Source organism: Anolis carolinensis, chromosome 3 (genome assembly GCF_035594765.1).
Source record: "Anolis carolinensis isolate JA03-04 chromosome 3, rAnoCar3.1.pri, whole genome shotgun sequence".
NCBI lineage: Eukaryota > Metazoa > Chordata > Lepidosauria > Squamata > Dactyloidae > Anolis > Anolis carolinensis.
The window spans coordinates 5,967,174-5,977,891 of NC_085843.1; the positions used below are offsets into that span (position 1 = coordinate 5,967,174).

General features: G+C 39.1%; 1 protein-coding gene across 3 annotated transcripts in view; it reads right to left on the minus strand.

Moving 5' to 3' along the window:
* Window positions 1–9,233, minus strand: part of fam168a (family with sequence similarity 168 member A) — a 239,614-nt gene extending 230,381 nt beyond the window's left edge. The window contains exon 1 of one of the 3 annotated variants that reach the window (XM_062974438.1): window positions 9,061–9,233. The gene's annotated coding sequence lies outside the window, so the exon portion shown is untranslated. The remainder of the gene's footprint in view (window positions 1–9,060) is intronic. The other 2 variants (XM_008120677.3, XM_008120679.3) reach the window with 2 other exon arrangements.
* Window positions 9,234–10,718: the final 1,485 nt, after the last annotated feature.

Below are 10,718 nucleotides of genomic sequence, written 5' to 3' on the forward strand. Positions count from 1 at the left end.
AAACACCTCCAAAAAATGACCACTGTATCTCCGTTTTAAATGCTCCAGTGATGCAGAGTCTCCTAGAAATGGGAAACCCAAACAGTCAAGGTCCAGATGTCTAAGCTTCCGGTGTGCTTTCGGAGAGTAACTGTTACACACTTTTTTGTTACTCCCCCCATCATCTATCCTCCAGACTGTTTGCTATCATGTCTCTGCTCCCCGTGGTTTTATTCTTATCTTTTTCTCACCCCAAGTTTTAACTGTGTTCATGCGGCCCGCCCTGTTATATTGCTTTTCAATTTTGTGTTGTATTGTACATGATTATTTTTTGTATTGTTGTAATTGTATTATGATATGTTGTTTTTATATTTTGCTATATTGTATTGTCCTGGGCATGGCCCCATGTAAGCCGCACCGAGTCCCCGTTGGGGAGATGGTGGCGGGATATAAATAAAGTTTTATTATTATTATTATTATTATTATTATTATTATTATTATTATTATTATTATTAAGCTTTTGGCTCAAGCAAAAGGCCACTGCTAGCTAATATAACATGAATAGCTAAATCACCACCAGGGATAAATTGTTTTTTCTTTCCAGATATAAAATGAACCAGGACTACCATCTTCACATCAATTTATTATTTTGGCAGCAAATTCTAGCACAGGTGTGGGCAGAGTACAGATGTTGCACAACGAAAACTCTCAGCATCCTTCATAAATGCAAGTCCAGACTGCTTGGAATTGCAATGTGATAACAAAAGCCTGTGTTCTCTTTTCCAAGGTAACTTCGTCTTATTGTTTCCTTTACAAGCTGTATAAATTGTGGGGATGGGGGAATATCTGGACTACAAATCCAGCAATTTGTTTGATTACCTGGCAATCGTCATAATTTAAGAAAATTGAGGAAGCTCAGTTGTGCAAAAGAAAACATCATTTAAATATCAAAGTACATACTGTTATGAATGTATTAATATCTGAAGGAAAAGATTCAAAACATTTAGAGTTCATCTATATATTTCAGTAAATCAAGCAGATTTTGCTGCACAAAAATGGGCACGATCTCTTTCAGGAGCAGAATGCTTTCTGCAGCCTGTCTCTCATCATCCTCCCCGCAGCTGCCTCTACGCAGAATATGCTCTAATCAGCAGGCACTTCACAGCTAACATTTCACCAGACAACGCTGTTGGTTCAATCAACGTCAGGAAAAACATCTCGCTCAAAATGCTTACATCATCTGCATTCCTCAAAAACAAAAGATCCTGCTTTTCTCCATCACACATTTTTTGGGGGAAATAAATACTCTGCCACATCCAAAATCGTATTTTCATTAAAACACAAGTGGAACCAATTGCCCTCTCTGCCTTTTTGCTCAACACAACATGCCTTTGTCTGAAAGGAAACGATGCAGAGAAGACAAGGAAAACTCAACCAGCTCATTTTTCCACATCTGACAGTTTTTCAGCAGAAACTCAATTCATTCTGGACAAAATTCAATCAACGGGAAATGCAAGCTATAACCTGAATGCTTATCACCAAACAGGGTAAGGAGAAAGGGGGAAAACCTGCTAGTGCTTTCAACAAGGAGAAGTTATTGTATTGCCATATTTTACAACCTCTCTGTTTACACAATGAATTCAGCATTACTTTCTGCCTGACACTATTAATCCACAGTATAATGATAAAGTTAATTGTCCTTATTATTGCAGCCCCAATAAATGAACTCTTAAAGCAATTCTTCTCAATAAAGGGAAAGCCTATAACCCACCTCCCTCCCCCCACAAATCTGTATTCATGATAGAAATTTAATGCAGTCCAACATTTCTCAGGCTTGCAATATATCTGCTTTCAGACCACAAAGGTTATGTGATGACACCTTCGATCACATCAAATCCCAGTAATCTTACAACCTGATTTCCAGCAAGCGGGGAGAGGGAACCACACAAGTGGCTCTTTCTCCATCACCTAATGTTCACACAAGCCCAATCAATTCATTTGTGTACTCCCATACAATTACACTTGAATGAATTCTATGTATGTTTTAAACATAAATCCATTAATTATATTTTATTTTACATCTGGTGTTCTCCATCCTCCATAGAAAACCAAATGCAGCTTAGAGAACAGATACAATCCTTGCTCCCTTTATAAATAATACTTGCTCACATCCCAAATCAGTTCTATGTTAATCTCTGATGGATTTATAAATAGCAATCCTAAGCAAGTCTTTTTATGAAAAATATATTATTTATTTACCATATTTCTATCCCACCTTTCTCCCTGGAGGGGACTCAAGGCGGCCTTACAACAGGCAGCAATTCGATGTCATACATACATGTATCAAATAAACAATTACAATTAAAACCAAACAATTAAAACATAGATTATTAAAGCATCAATTAAAATCACGCCATTCTCAAAAATAAGGGAAGAGTCCAATTTGGAAACCATTTGCTTGCAATCTTATCAAATGCAACTCCACTACCTAGAAGTACCAGATACTACTGATCTTCGAAGCTAAACAGGTACACATGCATCGTATCATCCATTATCCTAGTGGAGAATCCCTAGGAATCTGTTGCCTACACAACACACAGAATTTTTTTAATGTTGAGGAAATAAAGATTGTGACAGAAGCCTAGCTGAGGGCGCATACCTTCAAGCAACAATCCTATGCACACTGATCTGAAAGTAAGTCGCAATGAACTCCAGATAACCTGCTGTTGAACAGGCACATAAGGGTCTCTGGTGCCCTCAAATATCACTTCCACTAGCCATCCTGTTAATTTTGCACTCTCTTAATACTCATCTCACTTTCACAGCCAATCCTGTATTTTTATCCCACTTATGCTACTTTGCCATGCATGCCATTCTTCCCAATCCCTCCCTGAAATGCTCTTTCCTACAACCAGGAGAGTCCCACCTATAAACATGGTAATATATTCAATTCCCCATCCCAGATTCTCTCTCTGCCACTGTTCATGCTTTTCTTTCTTCAGGCCTGTCATCTGTCTCATCCCCAAAATACCCAGTACACCAGTATTAATCCATTTGCTCCCTGGCCATCCCTTTAACAATTGTTCCTTTAAGGCAGTAAACACAATGAAGCCTCCTCCCTACATAAAATCTATATCCAGCTCTTCTTTTCTGCCTTGTATAGCTATGCCACCATTACAAATAACACATCTCGTGACACAATGCAAACGATTAAAACTCCATCACCCCTGCCATTAGTGTCAGTAACTTATGGACCATGCCAATGACCTCTAGCACCTCCTGCCAACTACAGACAGCAGCACTACCCACCAAATATAATGTTGTGCCTTAACAACAGTTGTGTGCTGAACTCTTTCCACTCTTCTAAGGAAACCATATGGAATGTTCTGTAGATATGCACTATAACCAAGACAATGAAATCCTTTCTTCCCAGCAAATAAATGGTGCTAACCTCTGCATGCTAAACCAGAAACCCTCCCCAAGGCTGTGTCTTTCATTTATTCTGCCCAACCCTGACGCTTGCCTGGTTATGCTCCTAAGCTTCTGCAAAGGTCTTGGGTATGCCATTCATTTTATTTATTTCTTCCCTTTCCCCCTAAAGAGCTGAAGGCAACATGCACCATTCTCCTTCTCATCTTAACTTCACCAGAACAAACCTGCAAGTCAAATTAGGCCAAAACAGAGCAATTTAGGGTTGCCGGAGGGGAAAGCTAAAGAGGGCTCCTGTATTCTTAGTAGTCATGCAGAAGAGTGAATTTCAATTTTTTTGCAGGTGCTGGTTGTTGTCAGGTTGCAAACCTTCTGCTTAAATTCCCTCTTCTACACAAACATTAAAATTACAGCAGCACCTCTTCAGCTTACATGTTGGTGACGCTACTCAAGGTCATTTAGTGAGATGCTTGGCCAGGGGCACATCTGAATTCAGGACAGGAGTTGAGACACTCCGACAGTGATACCCACAAAGGTTGCCTGTCCCTTTTAGAGAAATAAAAAATGTGAGTGGGCAGACGAGCAAGCTGGGGGTGGGAGCAGGGGAGCCAAAGGTTCGCCATAACTGATATAGGATAACCTTACAGCTAAGGTGTGTATAAACATAAATGCATTTTGTGTTTAGACTTGGGTCTCAACTCCGATATTGGTATCTCATTAGGCATATGTCCATATTCTAAAATTTGGAAAATAAACTCAGAATACGTCTGGTCCCAAGCATATTGTATAAGGGGTATCTAAAACCATAGATTAACTATGATCAGTTAACATATACAGTAGAGTCTCACTTATCCAACATAAACGGGCCGGCAGAAGATTGGATAAGCAAATATGTTGGATAATAAGGAGAGATTAAGGAGAAGCCTATTAAACATCAAATTAGGTTATGATTTTACAAATTAAGCACCAAAACATCATGTTTAACAACAAATTTGACAGAAAAAGTAGTTCAATACACAGTAATGTTATGTTGTAATTACTGTATTTACGAATTTAGCACCAAAATATCACGATGTATTGAAAACATTGACTACCAAAATGCGTTGGATAATCCAGAATGTTGGATAAGCAAATGTTGGATAAGTGAGACTCTTACTGTACATAGAAACCCTTCTCATCTACCCTTCGCAGACTTCCGCCAACACATATATCCCTCCCCTTATGCCCCCCCCCCCAACATATACATATATACATACATACATCCTGCCTCAAGCCACATGGAGACATGGGTTAAAAAAACATTATTATTATTATTATTATTATTATTATTATTATTATTATTATTATTACACACACATAACTCTCCTGACCCACCTCATAGACTCCAACATACTCCTCCTGACCCTCCCCTCACAGACTCCCTAAAGCACACAGCTCCCTCTTGTCTATGACCCACAACACACACAGACAACTCTCCTCGCTCTCCTGACAGACCCCCCAACACACACCACACACACACACACACAACCCTTCTGGCACCCCATAGAGCCCCCAATACACACATGACCCCTAACCCTCCCCTCACAGATCCCCCAAACAAACACACTGACAGCCCTCCTGACACCCCATTGTTGTTGTCATCTAACATCACAGACCCCCCAACATACACACAGCCCTATCTAACATCCCAGACCCCCAAGATATATACAGACAGCCTTCCTGACAACCCCATCATCAGCATCAGCATCATTATCTAACAATAATATAACACAATAAACAAGACAAATACATATCTGAAATGATATGAAATCAGAAATGTTTAAAAAAAACCAATTAAATATTTGGGTCATGGATACAAAAGTTAAAATACAGCACAAATAAAATAAAATAACTTTTAAAAGATAAACATTCACAACCACCTCCCAAAATACAGAGGTTCTTCTTTGCAGACACACAGAAATACAAACTCACAATCCTTTTCATACTCCAGGCTCATATCTACGAATCCCCCAACACACACACACAAACATACATACATATAGATAGATAAAGATATAGATAGATACATCTATATAGTTAGATAAAGATATATACATCTAGATAGATAGCGATAGAGATAGGCAAATAGAAATAGAGATATAAATAGAGAGAGATATAGATAGATAAAAGGTAAAGGTTTTCCCCTGACATTAAGTCTAGTCGTGTCGAACTCTGGGGGTTGGTACTCATCTCCATTTCTATGCCGAAGAGCCAGTGTTGTCCATAAACACCTCCCAGATTATGTGGCTGGTATGACTGAATGGAGCATTGTTACCTTCCCGCCGGAGTGGTAGCTATTGATCTACTCACATTTGCATGTTTTCGAACTGCTAGGTTGGCAGAAGCTGGGACTAACAGCAAGAGCTCACCCTGCTCCCCGGATTCAAACCGCTGACCTTTCAGTCTGCAAGTTCAGCAGCTCAGCGGTTTAATCTGTTGAACCACTGGGGGCTCCTTATAGATAGATGTAGATAGACAGATATAGATATAGACAGATAAATAGAGATAGAGACAGACAGATAGATATAGATAGACAGACAGATAGATATAGATAGATAATAGACCAGGCATGAGCAAACTCTGGCTTTCCAGGTGTTTTGGACTCCAACTCCCACAATTCCTAACAGCCTACCAGCTGTTAGGAATTGTGGGAGTTGAAGTCCAAAACTCCTGGAGGGCCCAAGTTTGCCCATCCCTGTAACAGACAGACAGACAGATATAGACAGATAAATTGGTATAGACAGATATAGATAAATATATACAGATAGAGCTAGATATATTGATAGATAATAGACAGATAGAGATAGAGATAGATATAGACAGATAGAGATAGACAGATATAGATAGGGTTGTTGTGTTTTCCGGGTTGTATGGCCATGTTCCAGAAGCATTCTCTCCTGACGTTTTGCCCACATCTATGGCAGGCATTCTCAGGTATATATATACCTCACACCCTCTGAGGATGTCTGCCATAGATGTGGGTGAAACGTCAGGAGAGAATGCTTCTGGAACACGGCCATACAGCCCGAAAAACACACAACCACCCTGTGATTCCGGCCATGAAAGCCTTCGACATAGATATAGATAGATAGCGATAGATAGATACATAGATATAGAGATATGTAGAGTGGGAGACAGATATAGATAGATATAGATAGATAGAGAGAGACAGGGATAGTGATAGACAGATATAGAGATAGAGAGATAGATATAGACAGACAGACACATAAATATAGATAGATATAGAGAGATAGAGACAGACAGATATAGATAGACAGACAGACAGAGAGATAGAGGGAGACATTAGATAGATATAGATAGATATGGATAGAGATAGTGATAATTATAGATAGATATAGAGATAGACAAATATAGATATATAGAGATAGAGAGATAGATATGGATATATAGAAATAGAGATATAGATAGATATAAGGTAAAGGTAAAGGTTTCCCCTGATGTTAAATCCAGTCATGTCTGACTCTGGGGGTTGGTGCTCATCTCCATTTCTAAGCTGAAGAGCCGGCGTTGTCCGTAGACACCTCCAAGGTCATGTGACCGGCATGACTGCATGCAGCGCCGTTCCTTCCCGCCGGAGCAGTACCTATTGATCTACTCACATTGGCATGTTTTCGAATTGATAGGTTGGCAGAAGCTGGAGCAACAGCGGGCGCTCACTCCACTTCTGGGATTTGAACCTGGGACCTTTCGGTCTGCAAGTTCAATAGCTCAGTGTTTTAACACACTTCGCCACCGGGGCTCTCATAGATAGATATAGGCAGATGGATTTTGTATGTTTTTTATGTTTGTATGAATTTTGTATGTTGTACGCTGCTTTGGATCCCACCCATGGGAGAAAAGCAGGATAGAAATGAAATAATAATAATAATAATAATAATAATAGAAAGAGAGTGATAGAAAGAAATAGAGATAAAGAGATATAGATAGACAATAATAATAATAATAATAATAATAGAAAGAGCGTGATAGAAAGAAATAGAGATAGAGAAAGAAATATAGTCAATAATAATAATAATAACAATAGAAAGAGAGTGATAAAAATATAAAGAGATATAGATATAGACAATAATAATAATAATAATAATAATAATAGAAAGGGAGTGATAGAAAGAAATAGAGATAGAGAAAGAGATAGAGATAGACAATAATAATAGAAAGAATAATAGAAAGAAATAAAGAGATATAGATAGACAATAATAATAATAGAATGAGAGTGATAGAAAGAGATAGATATATAGACAATAATAATAATAATAATAATAATAATAGAAAGAGAGTGATAGAAAGAAATTGACAGAGAAAGAGATAGACAATAATAATAATAGAAAGAAAGTGATAGAAATAGAGATATAGATAGACAATAATAATAATAGAAAGAGAGTGATAGAAAGAAATAGAGATAGAGAAAGAGATAGACAATAATAATAATAGAAAGAAAGTGATAGAAATAGAGATATAGATAGACAATAATAATAATAGAAAGAGAGTGATAGAAAGAAATAGAGATAGAGAAAGAGATAGACAATAATAATAATAGAAAGAAAGTGATAGAAATAGAGATATAGATAGACAATAATAATAATAGAAAGAGAGTGATAGAAAGAAATAGAGATAGAGAAAGATAGACAATAATAATAATAGAAAGAAAGTGATAGAAATAGAGATATAGATAGACAATAATAATAATAGAAAGAGAGTGATAGAAAGAAATAGAGATAGAGAAAGAGATAGACAATAATAATAATAGAAAGAAAGTGATAGAAATAGAGATATAGATAGACAATAATAATAATAGAAAGAGAGTGATAGAAAGAAATAGAGATAGAGAAAGAGATAGACAATAATAATAATAGAAAGAAAGTGATAGAAATAGAGATATAGATAGACAATAATAATAATAGAAAGAGAGTGATAGAAAGAAATTGATAGAGAAAGAGATAGACAATAATAATAATAGAAAGAAAGTGATAGAAATAGAGATATAGATAGACAATAATAATAATAGAAAGAGTGATAGAAAGAAATAGAGATAGAGAAAGAGATAGACAATAATAATAATAGAAAGAAAGTGATAGAAATAGAGATATAGATAGACAATAATAATAATAGAAAGAGAGTGATAGAAAGAAATAGAGATAGAGAAATAGATAGACAATAATAATAATAGAAAGAAAGTGATAGAAATAGAGATATAGATAGACAATAATAATAATAGAAAGAGAGTGATAGAAAGAAATAGAGATAGAGAAAGAGATAATAATAATAATAATAATAATAATAATAATAATAATAATAATAATAGAAAGAGAGTGATAGAAAGAAATAGAGAAAGAGATATAGATACAGATAGATACAGACATATGGGGATAGAGATATATATAGATTGATAGACTGACTCTCCCCCACAGACCCCCCAAGACCCCTCCAAAAGCCCCTTCCCCTTCCTTTACAGCCAGGACCCTTAAAGGCACAGGCCTGTCCTTCCTCCCCTCAGAGAGACCCCGACCTCCTGGCTCCCTCAGAGGCTTCCCTCACAACCCGCCTCAGGGCAGGCCTCGTCCTTCCCCGCCAACACGGGCTCCGCTTCCTCACCCGGAGGTGCCTTCCTTCTTCGGCTCCTCCCGCCCTCGAGAGCCGGCGCCGAGCAAGCGGGGAAGCAGGCAGGCCGAAAGCTGGAGGAGCTTTGTCAAGAAGAGCTGCTCGCTGAGAGGAAGGCAGGCAGGCGCTGTGTGTTGCTGCTCCCGCCACCGATCCCGACGCTCGACACTAGGGGCGGCAAAGGACACACCAAGCCAGGAGCCGCGGAAGGACTTCAACTCCCGGTATGCCCCGCGGCTCTGGGTGCGCTTCAGGAAGCGCAGAAAGCACCGCAATGCATCCTGGGGGGCGTAGTTTCAGGCTTGTATCCGCCTCTTCTAGTATCCTCGCCAGGGTGAACTCTTTAAGTCAGAAGTAGCGACTGGACTTCGGTTCCCAGTATGCCCCGCGGCTCTGGATGCATTTCAGTAAGCGCTGAAAGGAGCGCAATGCATCTCGGGGAACGTAGTCTCACACTTATATCCGCCTCTTTCCTTTGAATGCGCTTTCCTGCTTCTTAGCGGGGGGTTGGACTGGATGGCCCATGAGATCTCTTCCAACTGTACTATTCTACTATTCTATTCTATCCATCGCCAGGCCGAAGCAGCAACTGGACTTCGATTCCCAGTATGCCCCGCGGCTCTGACTGCACTTCAGTAAGCGCTGAAAGGAGCGCAATGCATCTCGGGGAACGTAGTCTCACACTTATATCCGCCTCTTTCCTTCAGCCATCGCCAGAGCAAAGCAGCGGCTGGACTTCGATTCCCAGTATGCCCCGCGGCTCTGACTGCACTTCAGTAAGCGCTGAAAGGAGCGCAATGCATCTCGGGGAACGTAGTCTCACATTTATATACGCCTCTTTCCTTCAGCCATCGCCAGGGCGAAGCAGCGACTGGACTTCGATTCCCAGTATGCCCCGCGGCTCTGAATGCGCTTCAGTAAGCGCTGTAAGGAGCGCAATGCATCTCGGGGAACGTAGTCTCACACTTATACCGCCTTTTTCCTTCAGCCATCGCCTCAGCGAAGCAGCGACTGGACTTCAGTTCCCAGTATGCCCCGCGGCTCTGAATGCGCGTCAGTAAGCGCTGAAAGGAGCGCAATGCACCCCGGGGGACGTAGTCACTGATCTAGAGGACGGAGCGGAGAAGGGTTGGGCGGAGAGGAAGTTGGGCAAGGTGCATGCTGGGAGATGTAGTAGGCAAAGCATGCTGTGATCTTTGCTTAAGAAAGAGAGATGGGGACACCTTTCGGGCTTTCAGTGTTGCTGCTGTATTATTGCTATTATTATTAATAAATGATAATAATATTAATAACAATAAATATTAAAATAATAATATAATATAATGAGTCCCTTGGGGAGATAGGGCGGAATACAAATAAAGTATTATTATTATTATTATTATATTACAGACAGGGGTGCTGTATTATTATTATTATTAATAATAATAATAATAATAATAATAATAATAATAATAATAATAATAATATAATTTCATTATTGCCATGATCCCTCTGTCAACAATCTTACAAAAAACAAATCTCGGCTATCAAACATCTAAGAATTCTCACAAAATTTCGCATCTGATGTACATGGATGACCTGAATCTGTATGGGAAAACGGAAACTGAAATCCAGTCTCTGACTAACACTGTCCGAATTTTTAGCACTGATAT